This window comes from Indicator indicator, chromosome 4 (assembly GCF_027791375.1).
Source record: "Indicator indicator isolate 239-I01 chromosome 4, UM_Iind_1.1, whole genome shotgun sequence".
NCBI classification, from domain to species: domain Eukaryota; kingdom Metazoa; phylum Chordata; class Aves; order Piciformes; family Indicatoridae; genus Indicator; species Indicator indicator.
The window spans coordinates 13,567,257-13,583,391 of NC_072013.1; positions in this window are offsets into that span (position 1 = coordinate 13,567,257).

Genomic DNA, 16,135 nt, shown 5'->3' on the forward strand with positions numbered 1-16,135 from the left:
TCCAGAGGTCCCTTCCAACCCCTAACATCCTCTGATCCTGTGTGACAAATTCCCCTCCTATTCATAAACTGGACTGGCCAGGCCCACTCATTCATTGTCACCTGCCCCAGGGGGGGCATGGATTCTGCTGGAGCTTCAGAATCACTCTGGTGACAGGCAAAGCTAGCAGCCCACGCTGATCTCACCTCGGTACATGCCCTCTCTGTGGGGGCAGATGATGGCAGCCTGCTCAAAAGGAAGTTCTTGCAGAATCCCAGAATGGTTTTGGTTGGAAAAGCCCTCTCAGAGCATCGAGCCCAACCTTTACCTCTGCCAAGGCTGCTGCCAAACCATGTCCCTCAGCACCACATCTCTGCCTCTTTGAAACCCCTCCAGGGATGGGGATTCAACCACCTCCCTGGGCAGCCTGTACCAGTGGTTGAGAGCCCTTTTTAGCAGCCCTTTGCAATGATCTAAAGCTTTCTCTTGCTCACCGTGAGGCCTGTGGAGAAATGATCAACCTGCAGCATTTCAGTTTGCTCTCACCAGTGCTTTTCTTCTTCCTCTTTCTCCTGTAACCCATCTGCCTGCTGCAAAAGCTCAAACTGCTTAGTGAGCAGTGCCCTTATTTTAGGGTGAAAATCAGAATGATTTCTTTATTTCCTGACCTATTCTTGGATTGCCTCTAGGGCTGACAGGCATCCAGTCCTGGTTTTGACTTGAATGTTGTTTTCCACAGATGCATCATTGGAATGATTTGGGTTTTGTGTCTGTTCCTTTGCAAAACTTTGCACCGAGCCACTTCTGAACCCTGCACTTCCCCAGCTGTTTTGGGTTTGGAGGAGAATTAAAGCTGCTGACTTTACTGTTGTTAACTGAAGGAATCAAAACCTCTGCTGTAAGCCACACACTGAAAGTCTTGCTCATGAGCACCACTTCTACAGACCTGGGGGGCCACTCTCTGCTGCTGCTGTTCTCAGCTTGCTGAGGCTTAGGCCTCGGGAAGGGAAGAGCAAAACCTCTGTCCCCAGGGCAAGAGCTGCAGTGAGACAAGTTTGGATTTTTGTAGAGTCATGGAATAGTTTTGGTTGAAAAAGACCTCCTAGATCATCAAGTGCAACCATCCACCCACTACCACCATGGCCATTAAACCATGGCCCCAGGTACCATGGCCACACACTTCTTGAACTCCTCCAAGGATGGAGACCCAACCACCTCCCCGGGCAGCCTGTTCCAATCCCTGACCACTCGTGCAGTGAAGATACCTTTCCTCATCTCCAACTTTACCCTCCTCTGGCATAATTTCAGACCATCTCCTCTCGTCCTGTCCCCTGATGCTAGGGAGAAGCTGCCCTGCTTTAGCTTTCTGCACTGAGGCAGACAGGGAGCTTTGCTAACAGAGGTGCCACCTGCACTGAACAGACCAGAGCAACACAAGGTGATGGCATCCTTGCTGAGGAGGACCCTTGGCAAAGGGGTGAGATTCCTAGGAAGGCAGTAGGATGCTCCTTGCAGGTGCATCTCCAGCAGTGTCAGCCTGTGGTGGGTTGAAAAATCAACCCCCAAATAAAATTGCCAGACCAGCTCAGATGGAAGCAAATGAAGCTGTATTTACAAGCAAAACTACAATCTAGAAATAGGAAATGCAATGAATATGCACAAAATAAACAATGTTTATATGTAAGTACAAGTTACAAACAACACAAGCGATCCCCAGCCCCAGCAGCGGTGTCCAGGACAGCATTTACCAGCCCCGCTCCGCTTGTGCTGAGGGCAGCCCGCAGCAAACATGGGGCTGTCCTGCGCGCCGTCTGTGCGTCACTTCCGCCCTGACTGCAGCGGCAACCCCCCAATTCCCTGCGCATGCGCTGTGGGGACCTTGCCGGAGCCGCCGGGGCGGCTCTTTGCGGACCCTGCAGGCGCTGGAACCGGCGCCGAAGGGCTGGGGTCTCCGTGCTGGGAGCCGCAGTTGCTGTCAGCCCCCAGCCAGCCAGGAGCCGTTGCGAGCCGGACGGGGCTGTGCCTTGCACACGGAGGCTGCAGGTGCCGGGTCCCGCAGCCAAGAGCCGCCGTGGGCAGAGCTCCGCTCTGGGTGCACCCCGCGACCGCTCACCGGTCCCGGCGTGGTTCTGGCTGCCCCGCGGCAGCTCCCCTGTCACACGGGGCTGCATCAGCTGCGCCCTGCTGCCTGCCGGGGTTTTGTCTGGGTGTTTTAAGGCCCTAGCAAAGGGAGTTTGCTCCAGCTGGGGCAGGGGTTAGGTTTGGGAAGGGTTGCTTAGGCTCTTCCTCCAATGCTGGGCACAGCAGCGGGGCTGAGCCAAGGGGTAGAGCTGGGGCCCTCTGCGTGCTTCGTGAGCCTAGGTGGCTGAAATAAACTCTTGCAGATGCTCCTGGCAAGTGGTGACCCCTTGAGTGCTGTAACTCGGAATTTGCACAGCCCCAACTCCTGCTGCTAGGTGTGCTGGTGTGGCTCCCTCCAGCTGATGGAGTTGGCTATGTCCAGCTCAGAGCCTGGCAACAGCAGCTGGAGATCAGCCTGGAGCTGAAATATGAGAGTTGGGATGCAGGGTGTGGAGCCAAGGAGAAAAAGGCTTTGGAGTCAAGGCATGAGCACGAAGAAACCTCAGCCTGGGTTTCTCCCTGGCCATCACATTTTGAGCTCCCCTGGGCCAGGCTCATCCTGCACAGTGAACTTATGCTTTGCTTTGGAACAGCTCTGTCTAGGAAAAAATGCTGCCTGTGCTTGGTGCAAGGTCTGAAATCTTGCTGGGTCTTACTCTAGATGGGAAAGCAGAGCGAAATAAGCACATGGGAATTGTCTCCCTGGGGAGATGGGGGCTGAGCAAGCTGCTCTTTGTCTGCTGATGAAGGGACTCAATGGCTGGGAAGAACTGCAGGTCCCACCTTGCCCTGCCGTTCCCTCTCTCAGTTAATGACTGTCCCAGCTCTGTAGCACTGTAAGGAGCATAAGGGGAAAAAAAACAATCAGATTGCAGCTGTGAGTGGGAGGAGGAGGAGCCCAGGTGGTGCTCATACTGAAGGCACCCCAGAGGGAGGCACCCCAGGGTGACTTTTTATTGTGTGCACCTGGATCTTGTTGCTCAGCCCTGGGTAGAGGCAGAACACTGAGCTGCTGGCAAACACCTGTGAGGAACCATTGCTGTGGCACAGGGTGGGTCAGCCTTGCCCAGAAGCTTGCTGCTGCCCAGGAGCACAAGGGAGGTGGTAGAAATGTCATCCCTGGAGGCTTTTAAGGCCAGGCTGGATGTGGCTGTGAGCAACTTGATGTGGTGTGAGGTGTCCCTGGCCATGGCAGATGGGTTGGAACTGGATGATCTTTGAGGTCCCTTCCAACCCTGACAGTTCTGAGATATTATGGCCACGCTCCCAAGGGAAGTACCCTGGTGACTGTGGGTCTTTGGGCTAGATGGTTAGGCTGAAGCCTTGTGGTTTGAGGGGAAGTGTGGGGAAGATGAACAGACAACACAGTCTTCTAGAGAATCATATCACACTTTGCCATCCCAAGGTATTGACCCAAGGCTCAGCTGGAGGTGTCCTGGCTGGACTGGAGTACTGCATCCAGTTCTGGAGCCTCTATTACAGGAAGGATCTGGAGGTGCTGGGAGGTGTCCAGAGAAGGGCCATGAGGATGAGCAGAGGGCTGGAGCTGCTCTGGAGACAGACTGAGAGAGTTGGGGCTGTTCAGTCTGGAGAAGAGAAGGCTCCCAGGAGACCTTCTTGTGGCCACTTCTGGTTTCCTAGCTGCAGAAGCATCTCTGGCCTTGAGATGAGTGTCTTGGGATCCGAGCAAAACTCAGCAAGCAGCGAGCTTGCCTTCAGCCCTGTGTCAGAGGGGCAGCGCTGGACGGAGGCACTCAGGTGAACTGCATCCAGACCACAGCCCAGCTGGAGCTCCTCACGGCGGGAGGGAAGGGAAGGAGCGGGAGCCTGGGCTCAGCAGCGAGCTCAGAGCTGGGTCTGCAGGGCTGTGCTGACAGGGGCTGGCTTCTCACGGTGCTGCCCTGGCACTGCTGTGGCTGGCAGCCCTGCCAGGGGAGCGGTGAGGTGCCCAGGTTCTGACACAGTGAGCGGGAGAGAAGAGCAGAGAAGCAGCATAATCACAGGATCGACCGGGTTGGAGAAGACCTCAGAGATCATCAAGTCCAACCTATTACCTAACACCTCCTGACAACTAAGCCATGGCTCCAAGGGCCACATCCAGCCTGGCACTTGGCACCTCTGGGGGTTGGTTGCATGCGACTCGATTTTTACCACATCTCGGAGTAAACCCTGCAGGAATTCCAGCCTCTTCCTTGCTTTCCAAAGAGGTGAGATGATTTTGTGTTGGGTTTGTGTTGGGTTTGTGTTGGGGTTTGTGTTGGGGTTTGTGTTGGGTTTGTTGGGTTTTGTGTGGGGTTTGTGTTGGGGTTTGTGTTGGGGTTTGTGTTGGGGTTTGTGTTGGGGTTTGTGTTGGGGTTTATGTTGGGTTTGTGTTGGGTTTGTGTTGGGTTTGTGTTGGGGTTTGTGTTGGGGTTTGGGTTGGGGTTTGGGTTGGGGTGTGTGGTGGGTTTGGGGTGGGGGTTGTGTTGGGTTTGGGTTGGGGTTTGTGTTGGGTTTGTGTGGGGGTTTGTGTTGGGGTTTGTGTTGGGTTTGTGTTGGGTTTTGTGTTGGGTTTTGTGTTGGGTTTTGTGTTGGGTTTGGGTTGGGGTTTGTGTTGGGTTTGGGTTGGGGTTTGTGTTGGGTTTGGGTTGGGGTTTGTGTTGGGGTTTGTGGTTGGGGTTTGTGTTGGGGTTTGTGTTGGGGTTTGTGTTGGGGTTTGTGTTGGGGTTTGTGTTGGGTTTGTGTTGGGGTTTGTGTTGGGGTTTGTGTTGGGTTTGTGTTGGGTTTGTGTTGGGTTTGTGTTGGGTTTGTGTTGGGGTTTGTGGTTGGGGTTTGTGTTGGGGTTTGTGTTGGGGTTTGTGTTGGGGTTTGGGTTGGGGTTTGTGTTGGGTTTGTGTTGGGGTTTGTGTTGGGTTTGTGTTGGGGTTTGTGTTGGGGTTTGTGTTGGGGTTTGGGTTGGGGTTTGGGTTAGGGTTTGGGTTGGGGTTTGTGTTGGGTTTTGGGTTGGGTTTGTGGTTGGGGTTTGTGGTTGGGGTTTGTGTTGGGGTTTGTGTTGGGGTTTGTGTTGGGTTTGTGTTGGGTTTGTGTTGGGTTTGTGTTGGGGTTTGTGTTGGGTTTGTGTTGGGGTTTGTGTTGGGTTTGTGTTGGGTTTGTGTTGGGTTTGTGTTGGGGTTTGTGTTGGGTTTGTGTTGGGTTTGTGTTGGGTTTGTGTTGGGGTTTGTGTTGGGGTTTGTGTTGGGGTTTGTGTTGGGGTTTGTGTTGGGTTTGTGTTGGGGTTTGTGTTGGGTTTGTGTTGGGGTTGTGTGGGGTTTGTGTGGGGTTGTGTTGGGGTTGTGTTGGGTTTGTGTTGGGGTTTGTGTTGGGGTTTGTGTTGGGGTTTGTGTTGGGGTTGTGGTGGGGTTTGTGGGGGTTTGTGTTGGGGTTGGGTTGGGGTTTGTGTTGGGGTTTGTGTTGGGGTTGTGTTGGGGTTGGTGTTGGGGTTTGTGTTGGGGTTTGTGTTGGGGTTTGTGTTGGGGTTTGGGTTGGGGTTGTGTGGGGGGTGGGGGGTGGGGGGTTGGGGTTGGGTTGGGTTGGGGGGGTGGGGTTTGTGTGGGGTTGGTGTTGGGTTTGGGTGGGGTTTGTGTTGGGGTTTGTGTTGGGTTTGTGTTGGGTTTGTGTTGGGGTTTGGGTTGGGGTTTGTGTTGGGTTTGGGTTGGGTTGTGTTGGGGTTTGTGTTGGGGTTTGGGTTGGGGGTTGGGTGTGGGGGGTGTTGGGTGGGTGGGGGGGGGGTGTGGGGTGGGGGGTTGGGGGGGGGGGTGGGGGTGGGGTGGGGGGGTTGGGGGTGGTGGGGGTGTGGGGGGGTGGGGGGGTGTGGGGGGGTGGGGGGTGGGGGGGGGGGGGGGGGGGGGGGGTTGGGGGGGGGGTGGGGGTGGTGGGTGGGGGGGGGGGGTGGGGGGGGGGTGGGGGGGTGGGGGTGGGGGGTGGGGGGGGGGGGTGGGGTGGGGGGGTGGGGGGGGTGGGGGGGGGTGGGGGTGGGGGGTGGGGGGTGGGGGGGGGTGGGGGTGGGGTGGTGGGGGGGTGGGGGGGGGGGGGTGGGGGGGTGGGGGGGGGGGGGGGTGGGGGGTGGGGGGTGGGGGTTGGGGGGGGTGGGGGGGTGGGTGGGGGGTGGGGGGGGGGTGGGGGGGGGTGGGGGGGTGGGGGGGGGGGGGGGGGGGGGGGGGGGGGGGGGGGGGGGGGGGGGGGGGGGGGGGGGGGGGGGGGGGGGGGGGGGGGGGGGGGGGGGGGTGGGGGGGGGGGGGGGGGGGGGGGGGGGGGGGGGGGGGGGGGGGGGGGGGGGGGGGGGGGGGGGGGGGGGGGGGGGGGGGGGGGGGGGGGGGGGGGGGGGGGGGTGGGGGGGGGGGGGGGGGGGGGGGGGGGGGGGGGGGGGGGGGGGGGGGGGGGGGGGGGGGGGGGGGGGGGGGGGGGGGGGGGGTGGGGGGGGGGGGGGGGGGGGGGGGGGGGGGGGGGGGGGGGGGGGGGGGGGGGGGGGGGGGGGGGGGGGGGGGGGTGGGGGGGGGGGGGGGGGGGGGGTGGGGGGGGGGGGGGGGGGGGGGGGGGGGGGGGGGGGGGGGGGGGGGGGGGGGGGGGGGGGGGGGGGGGGGGGGGGGGGGGGGGGGGGGGGGGGGGGGGGGGGGGGTGGGGGGGGGGGGGGGGGGGGGGGGGGGGGGGGTGGGGGGGGGGGGGGGGGGGGGGGGGGGGGGGGGGGGGGGGGGGGGGGGGGGGGGGGGGGGGGGGGGGGGGGGGGGGGGGGGGGGGGGGGGGGGTGGGGGGGGGGGGGGGGGGGGGGGGGGGGGGGGGGGGGGGGGGGGGGGGGGGGGGGGTGGGGGGGGGGGGGGGGGGGGGGGGGGGGGGGGGGGGGGGGGGGGGGGGGGGGGGGGGGGGGGGGGGGGGGGGGGGGGGGGGGGGGGGGGGGGGGGTGGGGGGGGGGGGGGGGGGGGGGGGGGGGGGGGGGGGGGGGGGGGGGGGGGGGGGGGGGGGGTGGGGGGGGGGGGGGGGGGGGGGGGGGGGGGGGGGGGGGGGGGGGGGGGGGGGGGGGGGGGGGGGGGGGGGGGGGGGGGGGGGGGGGGGGGGGGGGGGGGGGGGGGGGGGGGGGGGGGGGGGGGGGTGGGGGGGGGGGGGGGGGGGGGGGGGGGGGGGGGGGGGGGGGGGGGGGGGGGGGGGGGGGGGGGGGGGGGGGGGGGGGGGGGGGGGGGGGGGGGGGGGGGGGGGGGGGGGGGGGGGGGGGGGGGGGGGGGGGGGGGGGGGGGGGGGGGGGGGGGGGGGGGGGGGGGGGGGGGGGGGGGGGGGGGGGGGGGGGGGGGGGGGGGTGGGGGGGGGGGGGGGGGGGGGGGGGGGGGGGGGGGGGGGGGGGGGGGGGGGGGGGGGGGGGGGGGGGGGGGGGGGGGGGGGGGGGGGGGGGGGGGGGGGGGGGGGGGGGGGGGGGGGGGGGGTGGGGGGGGGGGGGGGGGGGGGGGGGGGGGGGGGGGGGGGGGGGGGGGGGGGGGGGGGGGGGGGGGGGGGGGGGGGGGGGGGGGGGGGGGGGGGGGGGGGGGGGGGGGGGGGGGGGGGGGGGGGGGGGGGGGGGGGGGGGGGGGGGGGGGGGGGGGGGGGGGGGGGGGGGGGGGGGGGGGGGGGGGGGGGGGGGGGGGGGGGGGGGGGGGGGGGGTGGGGGGGGGGGGGGGGGGGGGGGGGGGGGGGGGGGGGGGGGGGGGGGGGGGGGGGGGGGGGGGGGGGGGGGGGGGGGGGGGGGGGGGGGGGGGGGGGGGGTGGGGGGGGGGGGGGGGGGGGGGGGGGGGGGGGGGGGGGGGGGGGGGGGGGGGGGGGGGGGGGGGGGGGGGGGGGGGGGGGGGGGGGGGGGGGGGGGGGGGGGGGGGGGGGGGGGGGGGGGGGGGGGGGGGGGGGGGGGGGGGGGTGGGGGGGGGGGGGGGGGGGGGGGGGGGGGGGGGGGGGGGGGGGGGGGGGGGGGGTGGGGGGGGGGGTGGGTGGTGGGGGTGTGGGGTGGGGGGGTGGAAGGCTGGGGATCAGTTCTCTTCCTAGTTCCTCCCGTAGCCCACGTAAGGCTGAGAGGTGTCTGCCGAGGTCTTGGAGGGTCTGCTGGAGTTCTTCAGGGATCTGCTGGGGTTTGGAAGGGGCTGCAGAGGTCTGCCAGTGTTCTGCTGGGGTTTGGAAGGGGCTGCAGAGGTCTGCCAGTGTTCTGCTGGGGTTTGGAAGGGGCTGCAGAGGTCTGCCAGTGTTCTGCTGGGGTTTGGAAGGGGCTGCAGAGGTCTGCCAGTGTTCTACCGGGGTCTGAAGGGGTTTCCAGGTGTTTGTAGGGGTCTGTAGGTCTTGGCCAGGCTCTGCCAGGGTCCTGTAGGGCTCTGCTGGGGTCCACAGGGTTCTGTAGGTGTCTGTAGGGGTCTGCAGGACTCTGCAGGGGTTTCCAGGTCTTTGTAGGGGTCTGTAGGGGTTTGCAGGGCTCTGTAGGAGTCTGTTAAAGGTCTGCAGAGGTCTGGAGGGACCTTTTAAACTTCTGCAGGGGTCGGGAGGGGTCTGTAGGGGTCTGTTAGGGTCTCTAGGGGTCTGCAGAGGTCTTAAGGAGTCTGTAGATGTCTGTAGTGGTTAGTAGGGGCCTGTAAAGGTCTAGAGGGGTCTATAGAGGTCTGTAGGGGTCTGCTAAATGTCTGGAGGGGTCTGCAGGGGTCTGGAGGGGTTTGTAGGGCACTGCAGGGGTCTGGAGGGGTTTGTAGGGCACTGCAGGGGTCTGGAGGGGTTTGTAGGGCACTGCAGGGGTCTGGAGGGGTTTGTAGGGCACTGCAGGGGTCTGTTAAATGTCTGGAGAGATCTGGAAGTGTCTGCAGGTTTCTGCAGGGGTCTGTTAAGGGTCTAGAAAGGTCTGCAGGTGTCTGTAGGAGGCTGTAGAGGTCTGCAGGGGTCTGTACATATCTGCAGGGTTCCTTAAGGGCTCTGCAGAGTTGTGCAGGGGTCTGTTAAAGGTTTATAGAGGTCTGGAGGGGTCTGTAGACATCTGCAGTTGTCTGCAGGGTCTGCCCAGGTTGTAGAGGTCTGCAGGGTGCCTTAGGGGTCTGTAGAGTTGTGCAGGGCTCTGTAGGGGTCTGTAGGGGTCTGTTAAATGTCTGCAGGGGTCTCTAGAAGTCGACAGGGGTCTGGAGGTGTCTGTAGAGGTCTTGTAAAGGTCTGGAGGGGTCTGTAGGGATTGTAGCAGTCTGGAGGTGTCTGTAGGGGTCTGTAGAGGTCTTGTAAAGGTATGGATGGGGTCTGGAGGGGTCTGCAGGGGTCTGTGAAAGTCTAGAGGGGTCTGCAGGGGTCTGTGAAATGTCTGGAGGTGTCTGCAGGGGTCTGCAAGTGTCTGTAGGGGTCTCTAGAGGTCTGCAGGGGTCTGTCGAAGTCTGTAGGTCCCTCTAGGGGTCTGGAGGGGTTTGCAGGTCTCCACAGGGGTTTCCAGGTGCTTGTCAGGTGTGCAGGGGTCTGTAAGAGTCTGTAGGGTGCCTTTGGGGGTCTGTAGATTTGTGCAGGGGTCTGCAGGGATCTGTAGTGGTCTGCAGGAGCCTTTTAAACATCTGCAGGGCTCTGTAGTGGTCCATAGAGGTTTGTAGAGGTCTGTAGAGGCCTTGTAAAGGTATGGATGGGGTCTGCAGGGGTCTGTTAAAGGTCTGTAGGGCACTCCAGGGGTTTGTAGAGCTCTGCAGGGGTCTGTAGTGGTCTGTTAAATGTCTGGAGGGGTCTGGAGGGGCTGTTGCAGTCTGTAGGGGTCTCTAGAGGTCTGTAGGAGGCTGTAGGGGTCTGTTAAATGTCTGTAGGGGTCTCAAGGTCTGGAGGTGTCTGTGGGGGTCTGTAGAGGTCTCTTAAAGGCCTGTAGGGGACTCTAGGGGTCTGTAGGGGTCTGATAAATGTCTGGAGGGGCCTGCAGGGTATGGAAGTGTCTGCAGGGATCTGTAGTGGTGTGCAGGGCTCTGTAGGGGTCTGCAAGGGTCTGTGGAGATCTTAGGGTTCTGTAGGGGTCTGCAGAGGTCTTAATGGCTCTGTAGAGGTCTGCAGGGTCTCTAGAGGTGTGCAGGAGTCTGTCAAGCTGTGTAGGTCTCTCTAGGGGTCTGTGAGGGTCTGGAGAGGTCTGTGAGGGTCTGGAGAGGTCTGTGAGGGTCTGTAGGTCTCTGCTGGGGTCTGTAAGGGTCTGGAGGGGTCTGTAAGGGTCTGGAGAGGTCTGTGAGGGTCTGGAGAGGTCTGTGAGGGTCTGTAGGTCTCTGCTGGGGTCTGGAGGGGTCTGGAGGGGTCTGTGAGGGTCTGGAGGGATCTGCTGGGGTCTGTAAGGGTCTGGAGGGGTCTGTAGGTCTCTGCAGGGGTCTGTGAGGGTCTGGAGGGGTCTGCTGGGGTCTGTAGATCTCTGGAGGGGTCTGCTGGGGTCTCTGAGGGTCTGGAGGGGTCTGCAGGGCTCAGCAGGGCTTTCCAGGTGTTTTTAAGGGTGTACAGGGATCCGGAGGGGTCTGTAAGGGTTTGTAGAGGTCTGGAGATGCCTTTTAAACATCTGCAGGGATCAGCAGGGGTCTGTTAAACGTCTGTAGGGTTCTACAGGGGTCAGTAGAGGTCTATAGGGATGTGTGGAGGTCTGAGGAGCTCTGCAAGGGTCTGGAGAGGTCTGCAGGGTGCCTCAGGGGTCTGTAGAGTTGTGCAGGGCTCTGCAGGGGTCTGCAAGGGTCTGTAGAGGTCTGCAGGGGCTTTGGAGGAGCCTTCTAAACATCTGCAGGGGTCTGTTAAGGTCTGTTGGTCTCTGGAGGGGTCTGGAGGGGTCTGTTAAATGTCTGCAGGGGTCTGTAGAGCTCTGTAGACATCTGCAGAGGTCTGCACAGGTTACAGAGGTCAGTAGGGGTCTGTAGATGTCTGCAGGGTGCCTTAGGGGGTCTGTAGAGGTGTGCAGGGGTCTGCAGGGGTTTCCAGGTGTTTGTGAGGGACTGCAGGGGTCTGTAAGGGTTTGCAGAGGTCTGCAGGGGTCTGTTAAAGGTCTAGGGGGGTCTGAAGAATTCTTTAAAGGTCCAGAGGGGTCTGCAGGGGTCTGTTAAAGGTGTAGAAGGGTCTGCAGAATTCTCTAAAGGTCTAGAGGGGTCTGCAGGGGTCTGTTAAAGGTCTAGGGGGGTCTGAAGAATTCTTTAAAGGTCCAGAGGGCTCTGCAGGGGTCTGTTAAAGGTCTAGGGGGGTCTGCAGGGGTCTGTTAAAGGTGTAGAAGGGTCTGCAGAATTCTCTAAAGGTCTAGAGGGGTCTGCAGGGGTCTGTAGGGGTTGTAGCAGTCTGCAGGGGTCTCTAGAGGTCTGGAGGGGTCTGGTGGGGTCTGTAGAGCTCTGTAGGCCTCTTTTGGGGTTCTGCAGGAGTCTGTTAAAGGTCTGGAGTGGTCTCTAGGGGTCTGTAGGTGTCTGGAGAGGTTTGCTGGGTTCCTCAGGGGGTCTGTAGAGTTGTGCAGGGGTCCTTAGGGGGTCTGCAAGGGTCTTGAGGGGTCTGGTAAAGGTCTGAATAGGTTTGCTGGGGGCTTTTAAGGACCTGTTGTGGTCTGGAGGGGTCTGTAGAGGTCTCTAGGGGTCGGTAAGGGTTTGTAGAGGTCTGGAGGGGTCTCTAGGGGTCTGTAAGGGTTTGTAGAGGTCTGGAGGGGTCTCTAGGGGTCTGCAGGGGCCTTTTAAACATCTGCCGAGGTCTGTAGGGGTCTGTTAAGTGTCTGCAGGGGTCTGGAGGGGTCTGTAGAGCTCTACAGGGGTCTGGAGGGGTCTGTGGGGGTCTGTAGAGGCCTTGTAAAGGTGTGGATGGGGTCTGTTAAAGGTCTGTAGGGCACTCCAGGGGTTGGTAGAGGTCTGTATGGGTCTGAAGTGATCTGTTAAACGTCTGAAGGGGTGTGCAGGGGTCTGGTAAGGGTCTACAGAGGTCTGTACAGGTGAGAGAGATCTGCAGGGTTCCTTAGGGGGTCTGTAGGGGTCTGCAGGGGGTTGTAGAGGACTGCAGGGGTCTGATAAATGCCGGCAGGGGTCTGGAGGGGTCTGGTCATCCTCTGGAAGTGTCTGCAGGGGGTTGTAGGTATCTGTAGGGGTCTGTTGAGGTCTGTAGGGGTCTGTATGTGTCTGGAAGCGTCAGGAGGCATCAGGAGAGGCCTTTTGAGTGTCTGTGGAGGTCTATAGGGGTCTTTGGAGATCTGTAGAGGTCTGCAGGGGTCTCTAGAGGTCTGCAGCAGTCTGTCAAGGTGTGTAGGTCTCCACAGAGGTCTGCAGGGGTCTCCAGAGATTTGCAGTGAGCTGTAAGGGTTGGTGGAGGTCTGTTGGGGTCTGTTAAGGGTCTGGAGGGACCTTTTAAACATCTGTAAGGGTCTGCAGAGGGCTGCAGGATCCCTTCGGGGTCTGTAGAGCTGTGCTGGGCTCTGTTGGGGTCTCTGGAGGGGTCTGATGGGATCTGTACAGGTCTGTTAAATGTCTGGGAGGGGGCTGCAGAGGGCTGCAGGGGTTGTAGAAGCCTGTAGGGGGCTGTAGAGGTCTGGAGGTTTCTGCAGAGATCTGGAGGGGGTCTTCAGGTGTCTGGAGGGGGCCACAGAGGTCTGCAGGAGGCTGGAGGGGTCTGTAGTGGTGTGCAAGGGTCTGTAGAGGGCTGGAGGTGTCTTCAGGGGTCTGCAGGGGTCTGTTTGGGTATGTTAAATGTCTAGAGGGTTCTGGAGGGGTTGTAGAGGTCTGTAGGGGTCTCCAGGTGTGTGCAGAGGTCTGTAGAGAGCTGCAGGGGTCTGTAGAGGGCTGGAGGACTCTCTAGAGGTCTCCAGAGGTCTTTTGGGATCTGGAGGTGTTTGCATGAGTGTGTTAGATGTCTGGAGGGGTCTGCAGGGGGCTCCAGGGGTGTGCAGGGGTCCTCAGGGGTCTGTAGAGGTCTGGAGGTGGCTGTAGAGGGCTGTAGGTGACCCCTGCAGACCCCAGCAGACCTCAGCAGCCCCCTACAAAACCCTGCTGACAGCCACAGAAACCTGCAGCCCCCTGCAGAACCTCCACAGCCCCCAGCTGTCTGCAGGGGGTCTGTATGGCTTGACAGGGGGCTGCAGAGGCCTGGAAGGGTCCAGAGGGGTCTGTAGGGGTGGGTCCTTTGGACTCTCTCCAGCAGGTCTCTGTCTCTCTTGAACTGGGGAGCCCAGAACTGGACACAGGATTGCAGCTGTGGTCTCAGCAGGGCAGAGCAGAGGGGCAGCAGAACCTCCCTAGCCCTGCTGGCCACACTTTGCTTGCTTCACCTGAGTGCTGTCCTGATTTCCAGTCCCTCTAGCCCTGGTGCTGAGCTGGGAGCTTGGCAGAGCTTGCTCCAGGATCGACAGGACCATGGGGTCACCTCTCCTTGCTGGGCAGTGTCTTCCCAGGCCACTGAGCTCAAGCTTTGGGCAGGCTTTTGGCCACCCTGAACAAACAGGAGGCACAGGCTCACAGGGTGTGAGGGGCTGGAAGGGACCTCTGGAGAGCTTCCAGTCCAAGCCCCCTGCCAGAGCAGGAGCAGAGAATCCAGCACAGGTCACACAGGAACACATCCAGACAGGGCTGCAAAGGCTCCAGAGAAGGAGACTCCACAACCTCTCTGGGCAGCCTGCTCCAGGGCTCTGGGACCCTCACAGGAAGAAGTTCCTCCTCATGTTGAGGTGGAACCTCCTGTGCTGGAGTTTCTATCCATTGCCCCTTGTCCTATCCCAGGGCACAACTGAACAGAGCCTGTCCCTGTCCCCTCCCTCCTGACCCCCAGCCCTCAGCTATTGATAGACATTGATCAGATCCCCTCTCAGTCTTCTCCTCTGCAGACTGAACAGCCCCAGGGCTCTCAGCCTCTCCTCACCAGGCAGTGCTCCAGGCCCTTCAGCATCCTTGGAGCCCTCCCTTGGACTCTCTCCAGCAGATCCCTGTCCCTCCTGAACTGGGGAGCCCAGAACTGGATGCAATATTCCAGGGGAGGTCTCAGCAGGGCAGAGTAGAGGGGGAGGAGAACCTCCCTGGCTCTGCTGGACACACTCCTCTGAGTGCCCCCCAGGACCCCATTGGCCTTCTTGGCCCCAGGGCACATTGCTGTCCCTGCTCTGTTGAGGTGGAAGCTCCTGTGCTGCAGTCTCCACCCCTTGCCCATGATTTGCATGAAGGGGGGGAGGGGAAAACCCCTTGCAATGCAGAAGTTGTAGGCAAATAGAGAGAGAGAGAGAGAGGATTTTTGGTTTGTTTTTGGTTTTTCTGTTTTTGTATTGGTGGTGTTTTGTTTTTTTTTTAGCAAAGTCTTTATTACAGAAATCTCCACCCTCTAGAGACTTCTGTGTCTGTCCATGCACCTCTGCCAGGAGGAAGATGTCGCTAAAACCAGCTGAGAAGAGAGAGCAAACCCAGCTTGGGTTCCTCTTTTGCTTGCTCTGGGCAGTGGCAGCTGTAACCCAAGCAGAACCTGGCAGGAGCAGGGGGAGGAAGAGGCTCTGAGCTAGAGGAACAAGCCAGCAGTGCTGCTGAGGAGGGGGCTTCTGCTCTAGCAAAGCTCAGCTGGAAGGGGCTCTGCAGGAGCAGGGGAGAGGGGCAGGGGGGGCACAGGTGCCTCAGAACAGCAAAGCCTTAAGCAGACTCTACCCCAACCCAGCTGCCCACTTTGCAGCCCTCTCCCCTGCCCCTGCCCCAGGCCTTTCTCCCCAGAAGGGAAACACCAAGGAGTGAAGCCAGCCCCTGGCACGAGGATTGTGTCCACCAACCCCCAGCCCTGGCAAGAGAGCCCTGGGCCCACCTCAGCAAGGCAAAGGCTCCCTCCCCAAAGCCCTTGGAGCAGGGGCTGGGCCAAGGACCATCCCCTTCTCCCTCAGCCAGCTTCCTGCTGGCAGGGTGGTTGCACCCAGCTGCAGCTGGGCTGGTGGTGGCCAAGCCACCCCTGGGGAGGGAGGCTTTGCACCCAGCTTCCTCTTCCTCACCCCTGTCCTCCTCGCTGCTGGCCCCTGGCTGGAGAGAGCAGAGAGCTCAGGCAGTGGGCAGAGAGGGCACCCAGCCTGCAGCACTGCAGCCCCCAGCCCCTCAGCTGCTGCTGAGGCCACAGCCAGAAGGCTGCACAAGGGAAATAAAAGCAACTGCTGCCTGCAGCTGAACCCCAGGACCCCAACGGGGCAGCAGCAGCAGCCCCAAGCTGCAGCTCAGTGCTCCAGTCAGAGCCCTCCTTGTGCAGGGTTAAACCCCACCTCCAGCAAAGGGGCAGGGGAAGGAGCAAGCAGCTGGGAACCTCTGGCAAAGGTGGCAACCCGAGAATGCAACCAGCAGGACCAGCCTGGGGCTGGCTCCATGCTAGGGAGCAGCTTCTGAAGTGCCTCCAAGCTGAGAGGAGTGGTAGGAGGAGAGGGAGGCAAACAGGAGAAACATCCACCTGTCAAAGCCAGAAGGAACCCATCCCAGAGGCAGCTCAGCACCACCACCACCATGCTCTGCCAGGCCATGCCAGGACCAGGCAGGCTTGGCTCCATCCTCGTTGGTGGCTTCTCATCAGACCACCACCACCCTCCATGATCTGCCAGGCCCTGCCAGGCTTAGCTCCCTCCTGGTGGCTTCTCACCATGCTCAAAAGGGAGGAGCTTGCCTGAAGGCTGGCTCCAGAAGCAGAAGTGAGCATGAGGGCAGCAGTCAGCTGGAGGGGCACAGCAGCAGCTGGCTCAGGTGAAGTGCCAGGGAGGAGCAGGCCTATAAAGCACAACTAGCTCCCCAAGGCAGGGAAGGAAGGTGCAGCTACCAAAGCACTGCCACCTCAACAGCAATCCTGGCTCCTGGGAAGGGGGGAGGGGAAGAGAGGTGTGAGGAAGAGTTACTGCAGCCAGGGGGGGGCTGTAGAATGGAGCTCTGAAACAGCACTGCCATGGAGCAAGCAGCAAAAGCTTTGCCCTCCCCTCCCTGCTCAGGTTAGGTGGTGCCTCAGGTGCCCCCAGCCAGGGTGAAAGTTCTGCTTCTTGAAGGAGAAATAATCCAGAGGCTGGATGCAGGTGGCCTGAGGACACCCTGGTGCCAGCAAGGTCAGGCTGTATTGCAGGCTCTAACAAGTTGTTAGCAGAAAAAAAAAAATGGGATGTCAC